Source organism: Orycteropus afer, unplaced genomic scaffold (assembly GCF_000298275.1).
Source record: "Orycteropus afer afer isolate SDZICR_OR568_19922 unplaced genomic scaffold, OryAfe1.0 scaffold00109, whole genome shotgun sequence".
Classification (NCBI taxonomy): domain Eukaryota; kingdom Metazoa; phylum Chordata; class Mammalia; order Tubulidentata; family Orycteropodidae; genus Orycteropus; species Orycteropus afer.
Window position 1 is genome coordinate 3174769 of NW_006921696.1, and position 10434 is coordinate 3185202.

Here is a 10434-nt window from a genome sequence, read left to right on the forward strand (position 1 = left end):
TTCAAACCCACCAGCCACTCCTTGGAAGGAAGGTTGGGCAATCCTACTTCCGTAGTGATACTGCCTCAGAAACCCAAGGAGGGGTCGCTATGAGTCGGGCCAACTAGACGGCAAACAACAACAAAAGGCACTCATTAGATGTGGGAGGCAAAGGAGATGAAAGTGCTTCTCCCATGTCTACTGAGAAGGTGATGCTAATTAACATAAAAGATCTGGGAAGGGAAGAACTTTGGTCAGGCACTGAAAGGCATGCTAAATTTTGGAGGTGCTGGATTTAAGGTACCTGTAGACACCCAGGTGGAGACATTCAACTGATACTTGGAAATGTGCTTGGAACCTCGGGAGTGAAAAAAGACTGTTCTGGTGCACTAGGACACACGAAGAGAAGTGGTGGAAATGGAGATAGAAATTTGCAGAACCTCTGCATTTCAGGGTCAGGTCAACAAGGGGGAGTCAGCAAAGGAACTAAGGGAGGAACGGCCAGAGAAAGAGGAGAAAAGGTAAGGCCCCAGAAGCCACAAACGGAGCGAGCTGGTGGAGCCAAACTGAAGGCAGCACTTCTCTGCAGTCAGCAGAGCAGAGCCTGGAAGTCAAGAAGGCGGGTCACCTCAGCCCCATGCTGATTTTGTCCAGTGGCTGTCTATAGCATTGTTCAGCATTTCATAGAAAAACTCTCGAATGTTTTCTTAAAAGTAAATAGTATAGTCGTCTTTTGTCTTTGTCGTAGGAATTCACAAACAGAAAAAGATCAAGCAATTTTCTCTACAAGGACAATGAGAGCCAGAGTTCTTCAGGCCAAGGACCCAACCACCAAAACCTTCCAAGCAAATAAACAAATACCAATTACAAACCTTGGCAACAGAAAGTCAGGCAATTTAAATTATATTCCTTTTTTGTTTTTTCTTTTTTTTTTTTTTTCCATTTTCATGAGGAAACAGGTTTCTGACAAAGATATTAGCTTCCTTTCCCACATTTTACAACATGGTGTTCTTGTTCCTTCTTAAATCTCATAAGAATTTCCCAACCATCTTAGTGTTCCTGAAATCCTGACAAAGCCAAGGACATTTCACAAGGCTGGATTTATTTAGGGCGCTAAGGGGACAATTTCTGGACATTTTGCTTCAGTGATATTTTTTCTGGAGTTACTAAATGTTTAAGCATGTAATCAATCCTGAAATCCTTCTGATTTTTCCTTTGCTTGGGGAAAAAAAAAAGGCTTGGATTACAATGACAGACTATTAGACATGCCTGTGAATTTATATAAGAAACTAATGAGTTATAACAAAAATAATTCAGATCTGTATATTATGACTTAACACTGCCAAAGCAAATAAACTTAAAATACAGAGATGTCTTTAATAAAGAATGCTTTAAAAAGAAAAGAAAAGAAAGAACAGCTGGATAAGATGTATCCAAACAAAAATGCTTTATTAAATAGCATTTTTCAGTTAGAATTCAAACCAGGCACTAAAAGTGAGCTTAACAGGTGAACTGATGGTTGCTTCCTAAAAAGAAAAAAATACTGAAGAATCATAAGCATAAACTTGTAAGAATTAGCATAATTTGTTTTAGAAATCCAATCTGTATTCATAAATTTTAAAAACACTCCTCTCACATTTTCACAAACTGTCAGATATTTTAGTAACTGGAAAATTTGGTTTTGGAATAATCTATATTAAAATTTTATTATTTGGTATCAGTTGTTGTTGTTATGTGCCATCAAGTCGGCCCCGACTCATAGTGACCCCTCCTTGGGTTTCCAAGGCAGTTACGGATAGTAGGATTGCTCAACCTTCCTTCTGAGGAGTGGCTGGTGGGTTTGAACCGCCAGCCGGCTGGTTAGCAGGCAAGTGTCTTAGCCACTATGCTACCAGAGCTCCTGGTCTCAGAATGGTAGAGAAAACAGTATTCCAGTAAATAAAGTGACTTAAGAGAGATTTTTCTCTCAGCTAGTCTTTTCCTCTGGTCTTGAAGTAGCAGTTGCCCTTCTCCCTCCCAGAGGTGACCTCTCCCCTGTACTTCACATCCAAATCTTTCTACCTCCACCTAAGATTGCTTAGGGGACACTGGGCTTCTGTTAAGGAGGATGAAAAAATTTGGAAAGGCTATGGTGATGATTGTACAACATGATAAAAGTAATTAAAATCATTGAATTGGACATGTAAAAAATGTTGAAATGGCAAAATTTTTGTTATATATATCCAAGTATGTGTCACTTAACATCTGTTCAGGTAACAGGTACATGTCTGTTTCCTTAAGGTGTTCATTTGTTGCTGTTGCCTTTTTTTTTTTTTTTTTTAAGCCGCTCTCCTTTTGTTTATTATCTCCCCCTAGTGGAGCTCTGGTGGCTTAGTGGATAAGGCATTTGGCTGCTAACCAGAAGGTCAGTGGTTCAAACCCACCAACTGCTCTGCAGAAGGAAGATGGGGCAATCTACTTCTGTAAAGATTTACAGCCTTGGAGACCCAAGAGGGGTCATTATGAGTTAGAATAGTCTCTATGGCAATGAGTTTCCCAATCTTGCAGTGCCTCCTCTTCTGCCTCCTACTTCCCCTCCTCTTGTATTCATTCACCCACCCAGCAACTATGCAGCTTTCACTCCCAGGGTAAGGCAGCACCTGCCGTCATGGCTCCTCCACTCCTACTACAGGTGTTTGCAGCACAAGCCAGCCAGGGCACTCACAGTTTCCTGCCTCCCAGCAGCTGCAGGGGTGGCTGCACATGATCAGGTAGCAGCCAAATTAACAGATGACAGCAACCAAGACTACCAGCAGCCATGCAACCGGCATCTGCACACAGTCCGCAGCCACCTCTCTGCACCTGCCCATCGGTCCCCATACTTGCTCCCAGATGTGCAGAAAGTCCACCATTCAACTTCTGGCATAGACCCTGCCCCACCCAGCTACACACTTGGCAAGGCCAGCCTTTTGTATCCAGTGGATACAGCCTTTGGCCTTTGTCAGTTTGTCTCCCATAAGGTTTTAATAGAATAGGCTTTATAGGGATTTAACTATGTATTGTATGCGGCTGCCTATATATAATAGTATGGTGTTTGCATGCATCCAACTCACATAATGCCCTATTTCACAAAACAGATTGTTATTGTTAAGCAACACATACTTGTATACAGGCAGTCCCCGATTTACAACCATATAGAGTCTGTTGCAACGACTGTTGTAAGTCAGTTCTGATATATAAGTTGAAGACCTTTTTTAAGTTGTCATAGCCTGCTACATGACAATGTTTTCATCAGCAAATCATAACATTGAACATCTGCATGTGAATATCCAAAAATAGTATCAGCAAATCATGTGCTGCAACGTGGTATGTTGTATATATTACCAATGATAAAATGTTAAAAAAAATAAATAAATAAACACTTTAACTACAGTTCATCGTAACCAGAATCAGTCATCACAAGTTGGGGACTACCTGTGTGGTGGTGATGGTGGTGGTGTTGCCCAACAAGTTGGTTCCAACTCATAGTGACTCTATAGGACAGAATAGACTAACTGCCCTATATGGTTTCCTAGACTGTTGTCTTTATGGAAGAAGATCGCCAGGTCTTTTCTCCCACAGAGTCACTTTTGAGTTTGAACCTCCAACCTTTCAGTTAGCAGTCAAGCACTCCATTCTCCTCTCCATTCTCCTGTTCCTAAATAGGATTTCTCTCAAACCCCTGTGCTCTCTTCTCTCTGCCAATTCTCCCTTAGACACATCATCTACTCTCACTGACCCCATTGTGACTTCTACAGACAAAATTCACAACTTTTTGGTTCTGCCAAGCTCCATCCAATCCCACATCTCCTTGAATTAGCTGTCATCCCTCAAATTCAACACATAGCAAAAGGATCTTATCTTCAACCTCCTCCCAACCTCCCCCACCAGTATCACAGACATGGAACCTCAGAGTCATTCTTGAGTCATTCTTCCTTCTCATCTCCCACCCTTCACATATCCAATATCCTGTTTTTACTTTCTAATCTCTCTCATTTCTGGCTAAGGTTTTTTCATTCCAGTCACCAACACTCCAGACCAGGCCCTTATTTTCTCACACTTAGATTATTGAAACACCATCTCAACTGGTGTTCTTGTACCACCTCCACCATTAGCAGATTAATTTTCCTAAAATGTTAATTTAATAGTAGTGATCTCCTACTCAAAAGCCACTTATGCCTCCCCTGTTGTCTACAAAAATGAAGTAAATTTCTTTAGTCTTTAATTCAAGGACCTCCACACCCTAACAATAACCAACCTTTTCCATTTTATCTTCCAACCCAAATCCTCCAGGGTAGAAACTGTATCTAATCCATCTTCAGGTCTCCTGGGTCTGATATGGTGCCAGGCAACAAATATTTACTGAGCTGAGTTGAACTCTAGCTGATTTCCTCCCACTATTGTAAATATTTATTGACTGAATGTCAAATTTATTCCCTCAAATTATTTAACTATTTACCATTTAATGCTGAAGTGCTTGAAATTCTATACACACTATAATTATACAATATTTACCATGAGAAATTGTATTAGTCCAATTTATGCTGTGATAACAAAAAATCCCATAATCTCAGTGACTTTACACAACAGTTTATTTATTGCCCACACAAAGCTAGGGCAGGGGACCCTGAAATGAGGCTGCTCTTCATATGGAGTCTTGGTATTCCTGGATGTTTTTATTTTATGGACATCCATATCAAAACACCTTTTCATAATCACCATGGCCAGGGAGGAGAGCATGGAAAATCATACACTGACTTTTAAAATTTTCCACCTGGAAGAAACATGCAGTATTTCCACTTACATTTTATTAGTCAAAGCAAGTCACATGCCAGTTCAAGGATATGAGGAAGAGAGACCTTCCCATATACTCAGGTAGGGAAGGAGAACCAGAAGTATCGATACAATAGAGATGAGCAAGTGGGCTAGCCAATGAATCAGTTTAATACCGTAGCTTTCAAACTTTCATGTGCATCAGAATCACTGTAGAGTTTGTTAAAACAGAGATCACTGGGCCCCACCCTCAGGGCCCAGAAGTCACAATGGGGGTCGGTGAGAGTAGATGAGGCAAGTCTGATTTGGTAGGTCTGGGTTGGGACCAAATCAGGTCTGGGTTTGCATTTCTACAAGATTCCAGGAGATGGTAATGCTCTAGCCTGGGGTCCACCACACTTTGAGAGATACAAATTCAAAATATTATATATAAGCAAACCTTACCTATTTTATTTGGTTCCTGCTTTCAGAGAGACTACAATTTAAATTGACTTCTAGTGACAAGAAAAGGTTCCTAGTTAAGTGAAATAAATATTTACTGAAATGATCACCATCAATCTAGAACAACAAGGAATGGTTAGAACTGTTGCATCCTGAGCCTTTTCCCTTTTAGTGGCTCTCTACCCTCTCTTTTTCTTTTCTTCCTCCTTCCTTATCTGTCTCGTCTGCCTTCCCTTTGACAGGGGACTAGCCTCACCTTCCTACCTGCCCTTTGTATTTCTCCATCTCTAGTCTCCTACCTTTTCCTTTCCTCCTTGTCCTCTCTTCTTCTCAGTCACCCTGCACTCACAGTTTTTGAGTTTCATTCCCCCCAGTGACCAAAAGTTAAACATGTAACAAGATCCAACTCCCCAGACACTGCTTTGCATAGACTCAGTGAGATTAAAAACATATTATGTGGAAAGAAAGTTGGCAGAATTGTCAGAGAAAGTAGTAGTAGTTAAGAGATACATGACGAGAATGATGCACATATCAACTCTTCACAAGGAAATGTCCTGAGAGAATCATTACTTAGGCCAGACCCACCAGTGCCATCTTTAAAGCATTTTCTGTGATCACTGAGAATCTGGAAGAGGACATCAGCCATTCTGTAATCAGTGGAACCATTGACACCCTCTCCCAATCAGCCTGATGTTAGGAGTATCTTTCAGAAAGGGAGAGAAATGCAAAATGGAAGAAATGGGAGAGAGCACAAGGGCTGACAACCAGGTGGCAGGGCAGGATGGAGACAACTCAAGTGAACAGAACATCACTACTGCTCACACATCACATCACTGCTCGTGTGGAACAGATCACCAAGATCCTCTTGGAAATGTTCTCTGGTCCCCTTGGCAAACCTGACTACCCAGTATCAGTCCAAATCCTCCAGCAAACTGGTCATGTTTACAGATGGTAGAACAGACATAACCCAGACAACAACACAAGCTTTCCCCACACCATTCTGTTCATGTGCCTCAATTCTGACCTAGCAGAACCACCACTATGGCTAACCAAGATGCACCAATTGGGAATGCAAAAATATTGTTTCAGACTCCATGGCACCTCATTCAGCTCTTCAGATGTGAAAAGCTATTGGGCCTAATTGGGTGCTTCTACATTCAGCTTCCCATGAACTTATTTTTTCCTAAGTATTTGGAGTCAAGTGGTCAAAAATCAATCTCTCTCTCTCTCTCTCTCTCTCTCACTCACTGCCATCAAGTCAGATCCAACTCATAGAGACCCCTCCTTGGGTTTCTGATGCTGTATTGCTACAGAAATAGATCGCCCAACCTTCCTTCCAAGGAATGGCTTGTGGGTTTGAACCACCAGCCTTCTCAAAAATCAATGAGATCTGTCAAATGTCTGTTATATAAATTAAAAATTAGATCTGCTGCCAACATTCATTTAGTCCACAGGGAGCTCCCAGAATCCCTTCTGCTGCTCACCACTTAGTATCCATATGTGGAGTCTCTGACAGTGAACAATTCCAGATTTTAAATAGTTTATAATTTTTCAGTTTCTACGTATCTTTATCACCAACTTGTGATTTTTCAAAAAAGTATTGCAATAGCCTTCTATGATCAGCTGTTAACACTGCGTTCCCTACTTAGTTTGATAAGTATTTTTATTCTTAACCAAGAATATACTTTTTCTATTTTGTCATGGAAATGTAATAAAAGACTGTTGATGTATTTCACTTTGGTTTTGTATTGTCAAGAATTTTTCAGAAATGGGAAACATGAAGGGGGAAAGAATTTGAAAGGGATAGATTATAGAAATAAACTGTAAGATCAATTTTTCTGATCTTAAAAATAACGTTTAGAAAATCAGACACTCAAGGAAGCAATTAATCAAAAGGACAAATGGACCATGTAAACCCTAGCATCCACAGCCCTGAGACCAAAAGAACTAGATGGTGGCTGGCTACCACTGCTGACTGCTCTGAAAGGAATTACAATAGGAGGTTCCAGGTAGAGTGAGAGAAAAATGTGCAACAAAACTCAAAGTCATAAAAAAAAGACCAGGCTTACTGGCCTCATGAAGACTGGTGGAATGTCCAAGACATAGCGCTTAGACACCCTTTAAGCCTGGAACTGAGCTCAACCCCCACATCTCAACTTTTAGCCAAATGATAGGGCAGGCCTATAAGGTAAACAATACCTTATTATTAAGGTATTAAGGTATTAAGGTATAAGGTATGCACTCATTAGAACCATCAACCATACAAGATCAAAAGGGCAGCTTTTGCCCAGGGATAAAGCTAAGAAGGCAAGAAGATGATGTGAAAAGCTACCGGGCCCACTTAGAAAGAAAGGATAAAGGGAACTGGCAAACACAGGAAGGAAGTGGAAAGAATGCTGGTACATGGTGGAGATTGCAATGAATGTCGCAAAACAAAATGTGTATGAAGTGTTGAGTGGAAAACCAATTTGTTCTGTAAACTTTCAGCTAAATCTCAATTATAAAAAAAGTTGTTCTCCAGGCCAACAGGAAAAGTTTACAGTTGTGTCTTTGCAATAGTGACAACTAAGGGATAAAAGCCACTTTCCTAGTGCCAGTGGGGCTGTGTCTATCCTATGGTGGTTGTTGTTGTTAGGTACCATTGAGTCAGCTCCCACTCACAGCAACCGTCTGTAAAACAGAACGAAACACTGCCTGGTCCTGCACCATCCTCACAATTCTTGCTATGCAAGGGGAGCAGGTTGACTAATAAATTATGGTATAGTTCTATTTTTAAAATTCTAATATATAATTTTGGATATAATATCTGACTAATATATGGATATAATATTTTAACAATATCAAAAAAAAATCTGGAAGCTTATACAGCAAAATATTAACAGGGATTATTTTCCTAGGCAGCTGTCAAGAAATCAAATGACATTATTGCATTGGAGAAATCTGCTGCAAAATACCTCTTTAAAGTGTTCTAAAGTATAGACGTCACTTTGCAGCCACTGTGTCAATCTATCTTGTTAAGGGTCTGCCTCTTTTTTGCTGACCCTCTACTTTAGCAGTCATGATGTCCTTCTCCAGAGATTGGTCCCTCCTAATAATATGTCCAAAGTACATGAGACAAAGTCTCACCATTCTCACCTCTAAGGAGCATTCTGCTGTACTTTTTCCAAGACAAGTTTGTTTGCTCTTCTGGAAGTACATGATATTTTCAGTATTATTCACCAACACCACAATTCAAATGCATCAATTCTTCTTCTTTCCTCCTTGTTCCTTGTCCAGCTTTCATACCATGGCTTGGGTCAGGCACATCTTAGTCCTTAAAGTGACATCTTTATTTTACAACACTTTAAAGAGGTCTTTTGCAGCAGATTTCTCCAATGCAATAATGTCATTTGATTTCTTGACTACTGCCAGGGAAAATAATCCCTGTTAATATTTTGTTGTATAAGCTTCCAGATTTTTTGATACTGTTAAAATATTATATCCATATACTAGTCAGATATTATATCCAAAATTATATATTAGAATTTTAAAAATAAAACTATATCAAAATTTGGGAGCTCTGGTAGCATAGTGGCTAAGGCACTTGACTGCTAACCAGAAGGCTGGAGGTTCAAATCCACCAGCCACTCCTCAGAAGGAAGATGGGGCAATCTACTTCCGTGGTAATACTGCCTCAGAAACCCAAGGAGGGGTCGCTATGAGTCAGGTCCGACTCAATGGCAAACAACAACAACAACAACATATCAAAATTTATTAATCAACTTGCTCCCCACCCCTTAATATGGCAAGAATATCTTTCCTGGGAAATATGTTTATATGAAACTCTACACCAGGCATTGTTCTGGGGGCTGGGGATACAAAAGTGAATAGTAAGAAGGAAAACCCTCATGAAACTTAACATTTAGAGAGGGCTAAATAAGAAGAAAATAAATAAGTAATGAATTTCTGTTAATAGAATTTACTATGGAAAAAGAAAAAGCTTAAAAGAATAAGAAGTTAAGAGGGGTGGCATTTTAGACAAGGTCCCAGCAGGAAAAGAACCTCACCCCAGATCATTCAAATGAAGAGACTTCAGTGAAGGGGCTGTTTACAGAAGCATGGGCAAAGATGCAAGAAAAAGGGAAGATGATAATATCCCTAGAACTGAAAGAGCAAAGAAAGGAAGGAGTAGTGTCTCAGGATACCTAGTTCTAGCTGGGGACATGAAGGAGGGGCCAGAGGAGATGTGGTGAAAAAACTTCTACTAGAGATGCAGCCTAAAGCTGGAAGTGAGTGGGGAAGAAACACCCCAGCCTTTCCCTGTTCCCATTCTCTGATATCCTACTGGTGCCACCACTGACAGAACCAAAGGAGAGCCTGGTAGTCCAGCATTTAGGGTCAGCCTCCTGGGGACCAGAGCAGGACAGAAAATGGTAGAGAATGGATTGAGGAGGAGGGAAGCAGTAACCAGCATGGTGGTCAGAGAAGGTTTCTTCGCAAAACTGACTTTTGTTGAGAAAGAACCAACTGTGTGAAGATGGCGGGGGAAGAGCATTCTAGTCAGATAGAACAGAAAGTATAATGGCATTGGGGCAGAAAGAAGCATCAAAGAAATCATAATAGCTGAAGTATAGTGAGGGAAGAGGACCAAGGTGGAAGATGAGGCTAGAGGTAGAAGGATCCTACCTCATAGATCATGGTTAGATGTTTGATTTACTGTAAGAGTAATGGGAAGGCATTAGAAAGTCTTAAGCAGAAGAGTGAGATGATCAAGTTTATATTCTTAAAAGATCATTCTGATTCCTCAGGAAAATTAACTGTAGAGGGACAGGAAGGAATCAAATGAACAGTTGCAACGGTTGTATAATCACTTAGGTAAGACATGACAGTGGCTTTGATCAAGGTGATGAGGTGGAAATAGTGAAAAGTAGATTTCAGATTATTTGAAGTAGAGGCAACAGGTTTTACTGATTGGATATGGACTATGAAGGAAAAAGAACTATCAGGGACACTCCCTAGGTTTTTGGCCGGAATTCCTGGTTGAATGAAGTTATCAATAACGAGACGGGGAAAGCTAAAGTTGTGGTGATGGTATGTGTGTTGGCGGGGGGAGCATGTTATGGGGAGGGAGGAAGTTAAGAGTTTGGTTTTGAAAAAGACAAACAATCCAATTAAAAAATGGGCAGAAGACATGAATAGACACTTCACCAAGGAGGATATTCAAGCGGCCAACAAACATATGAA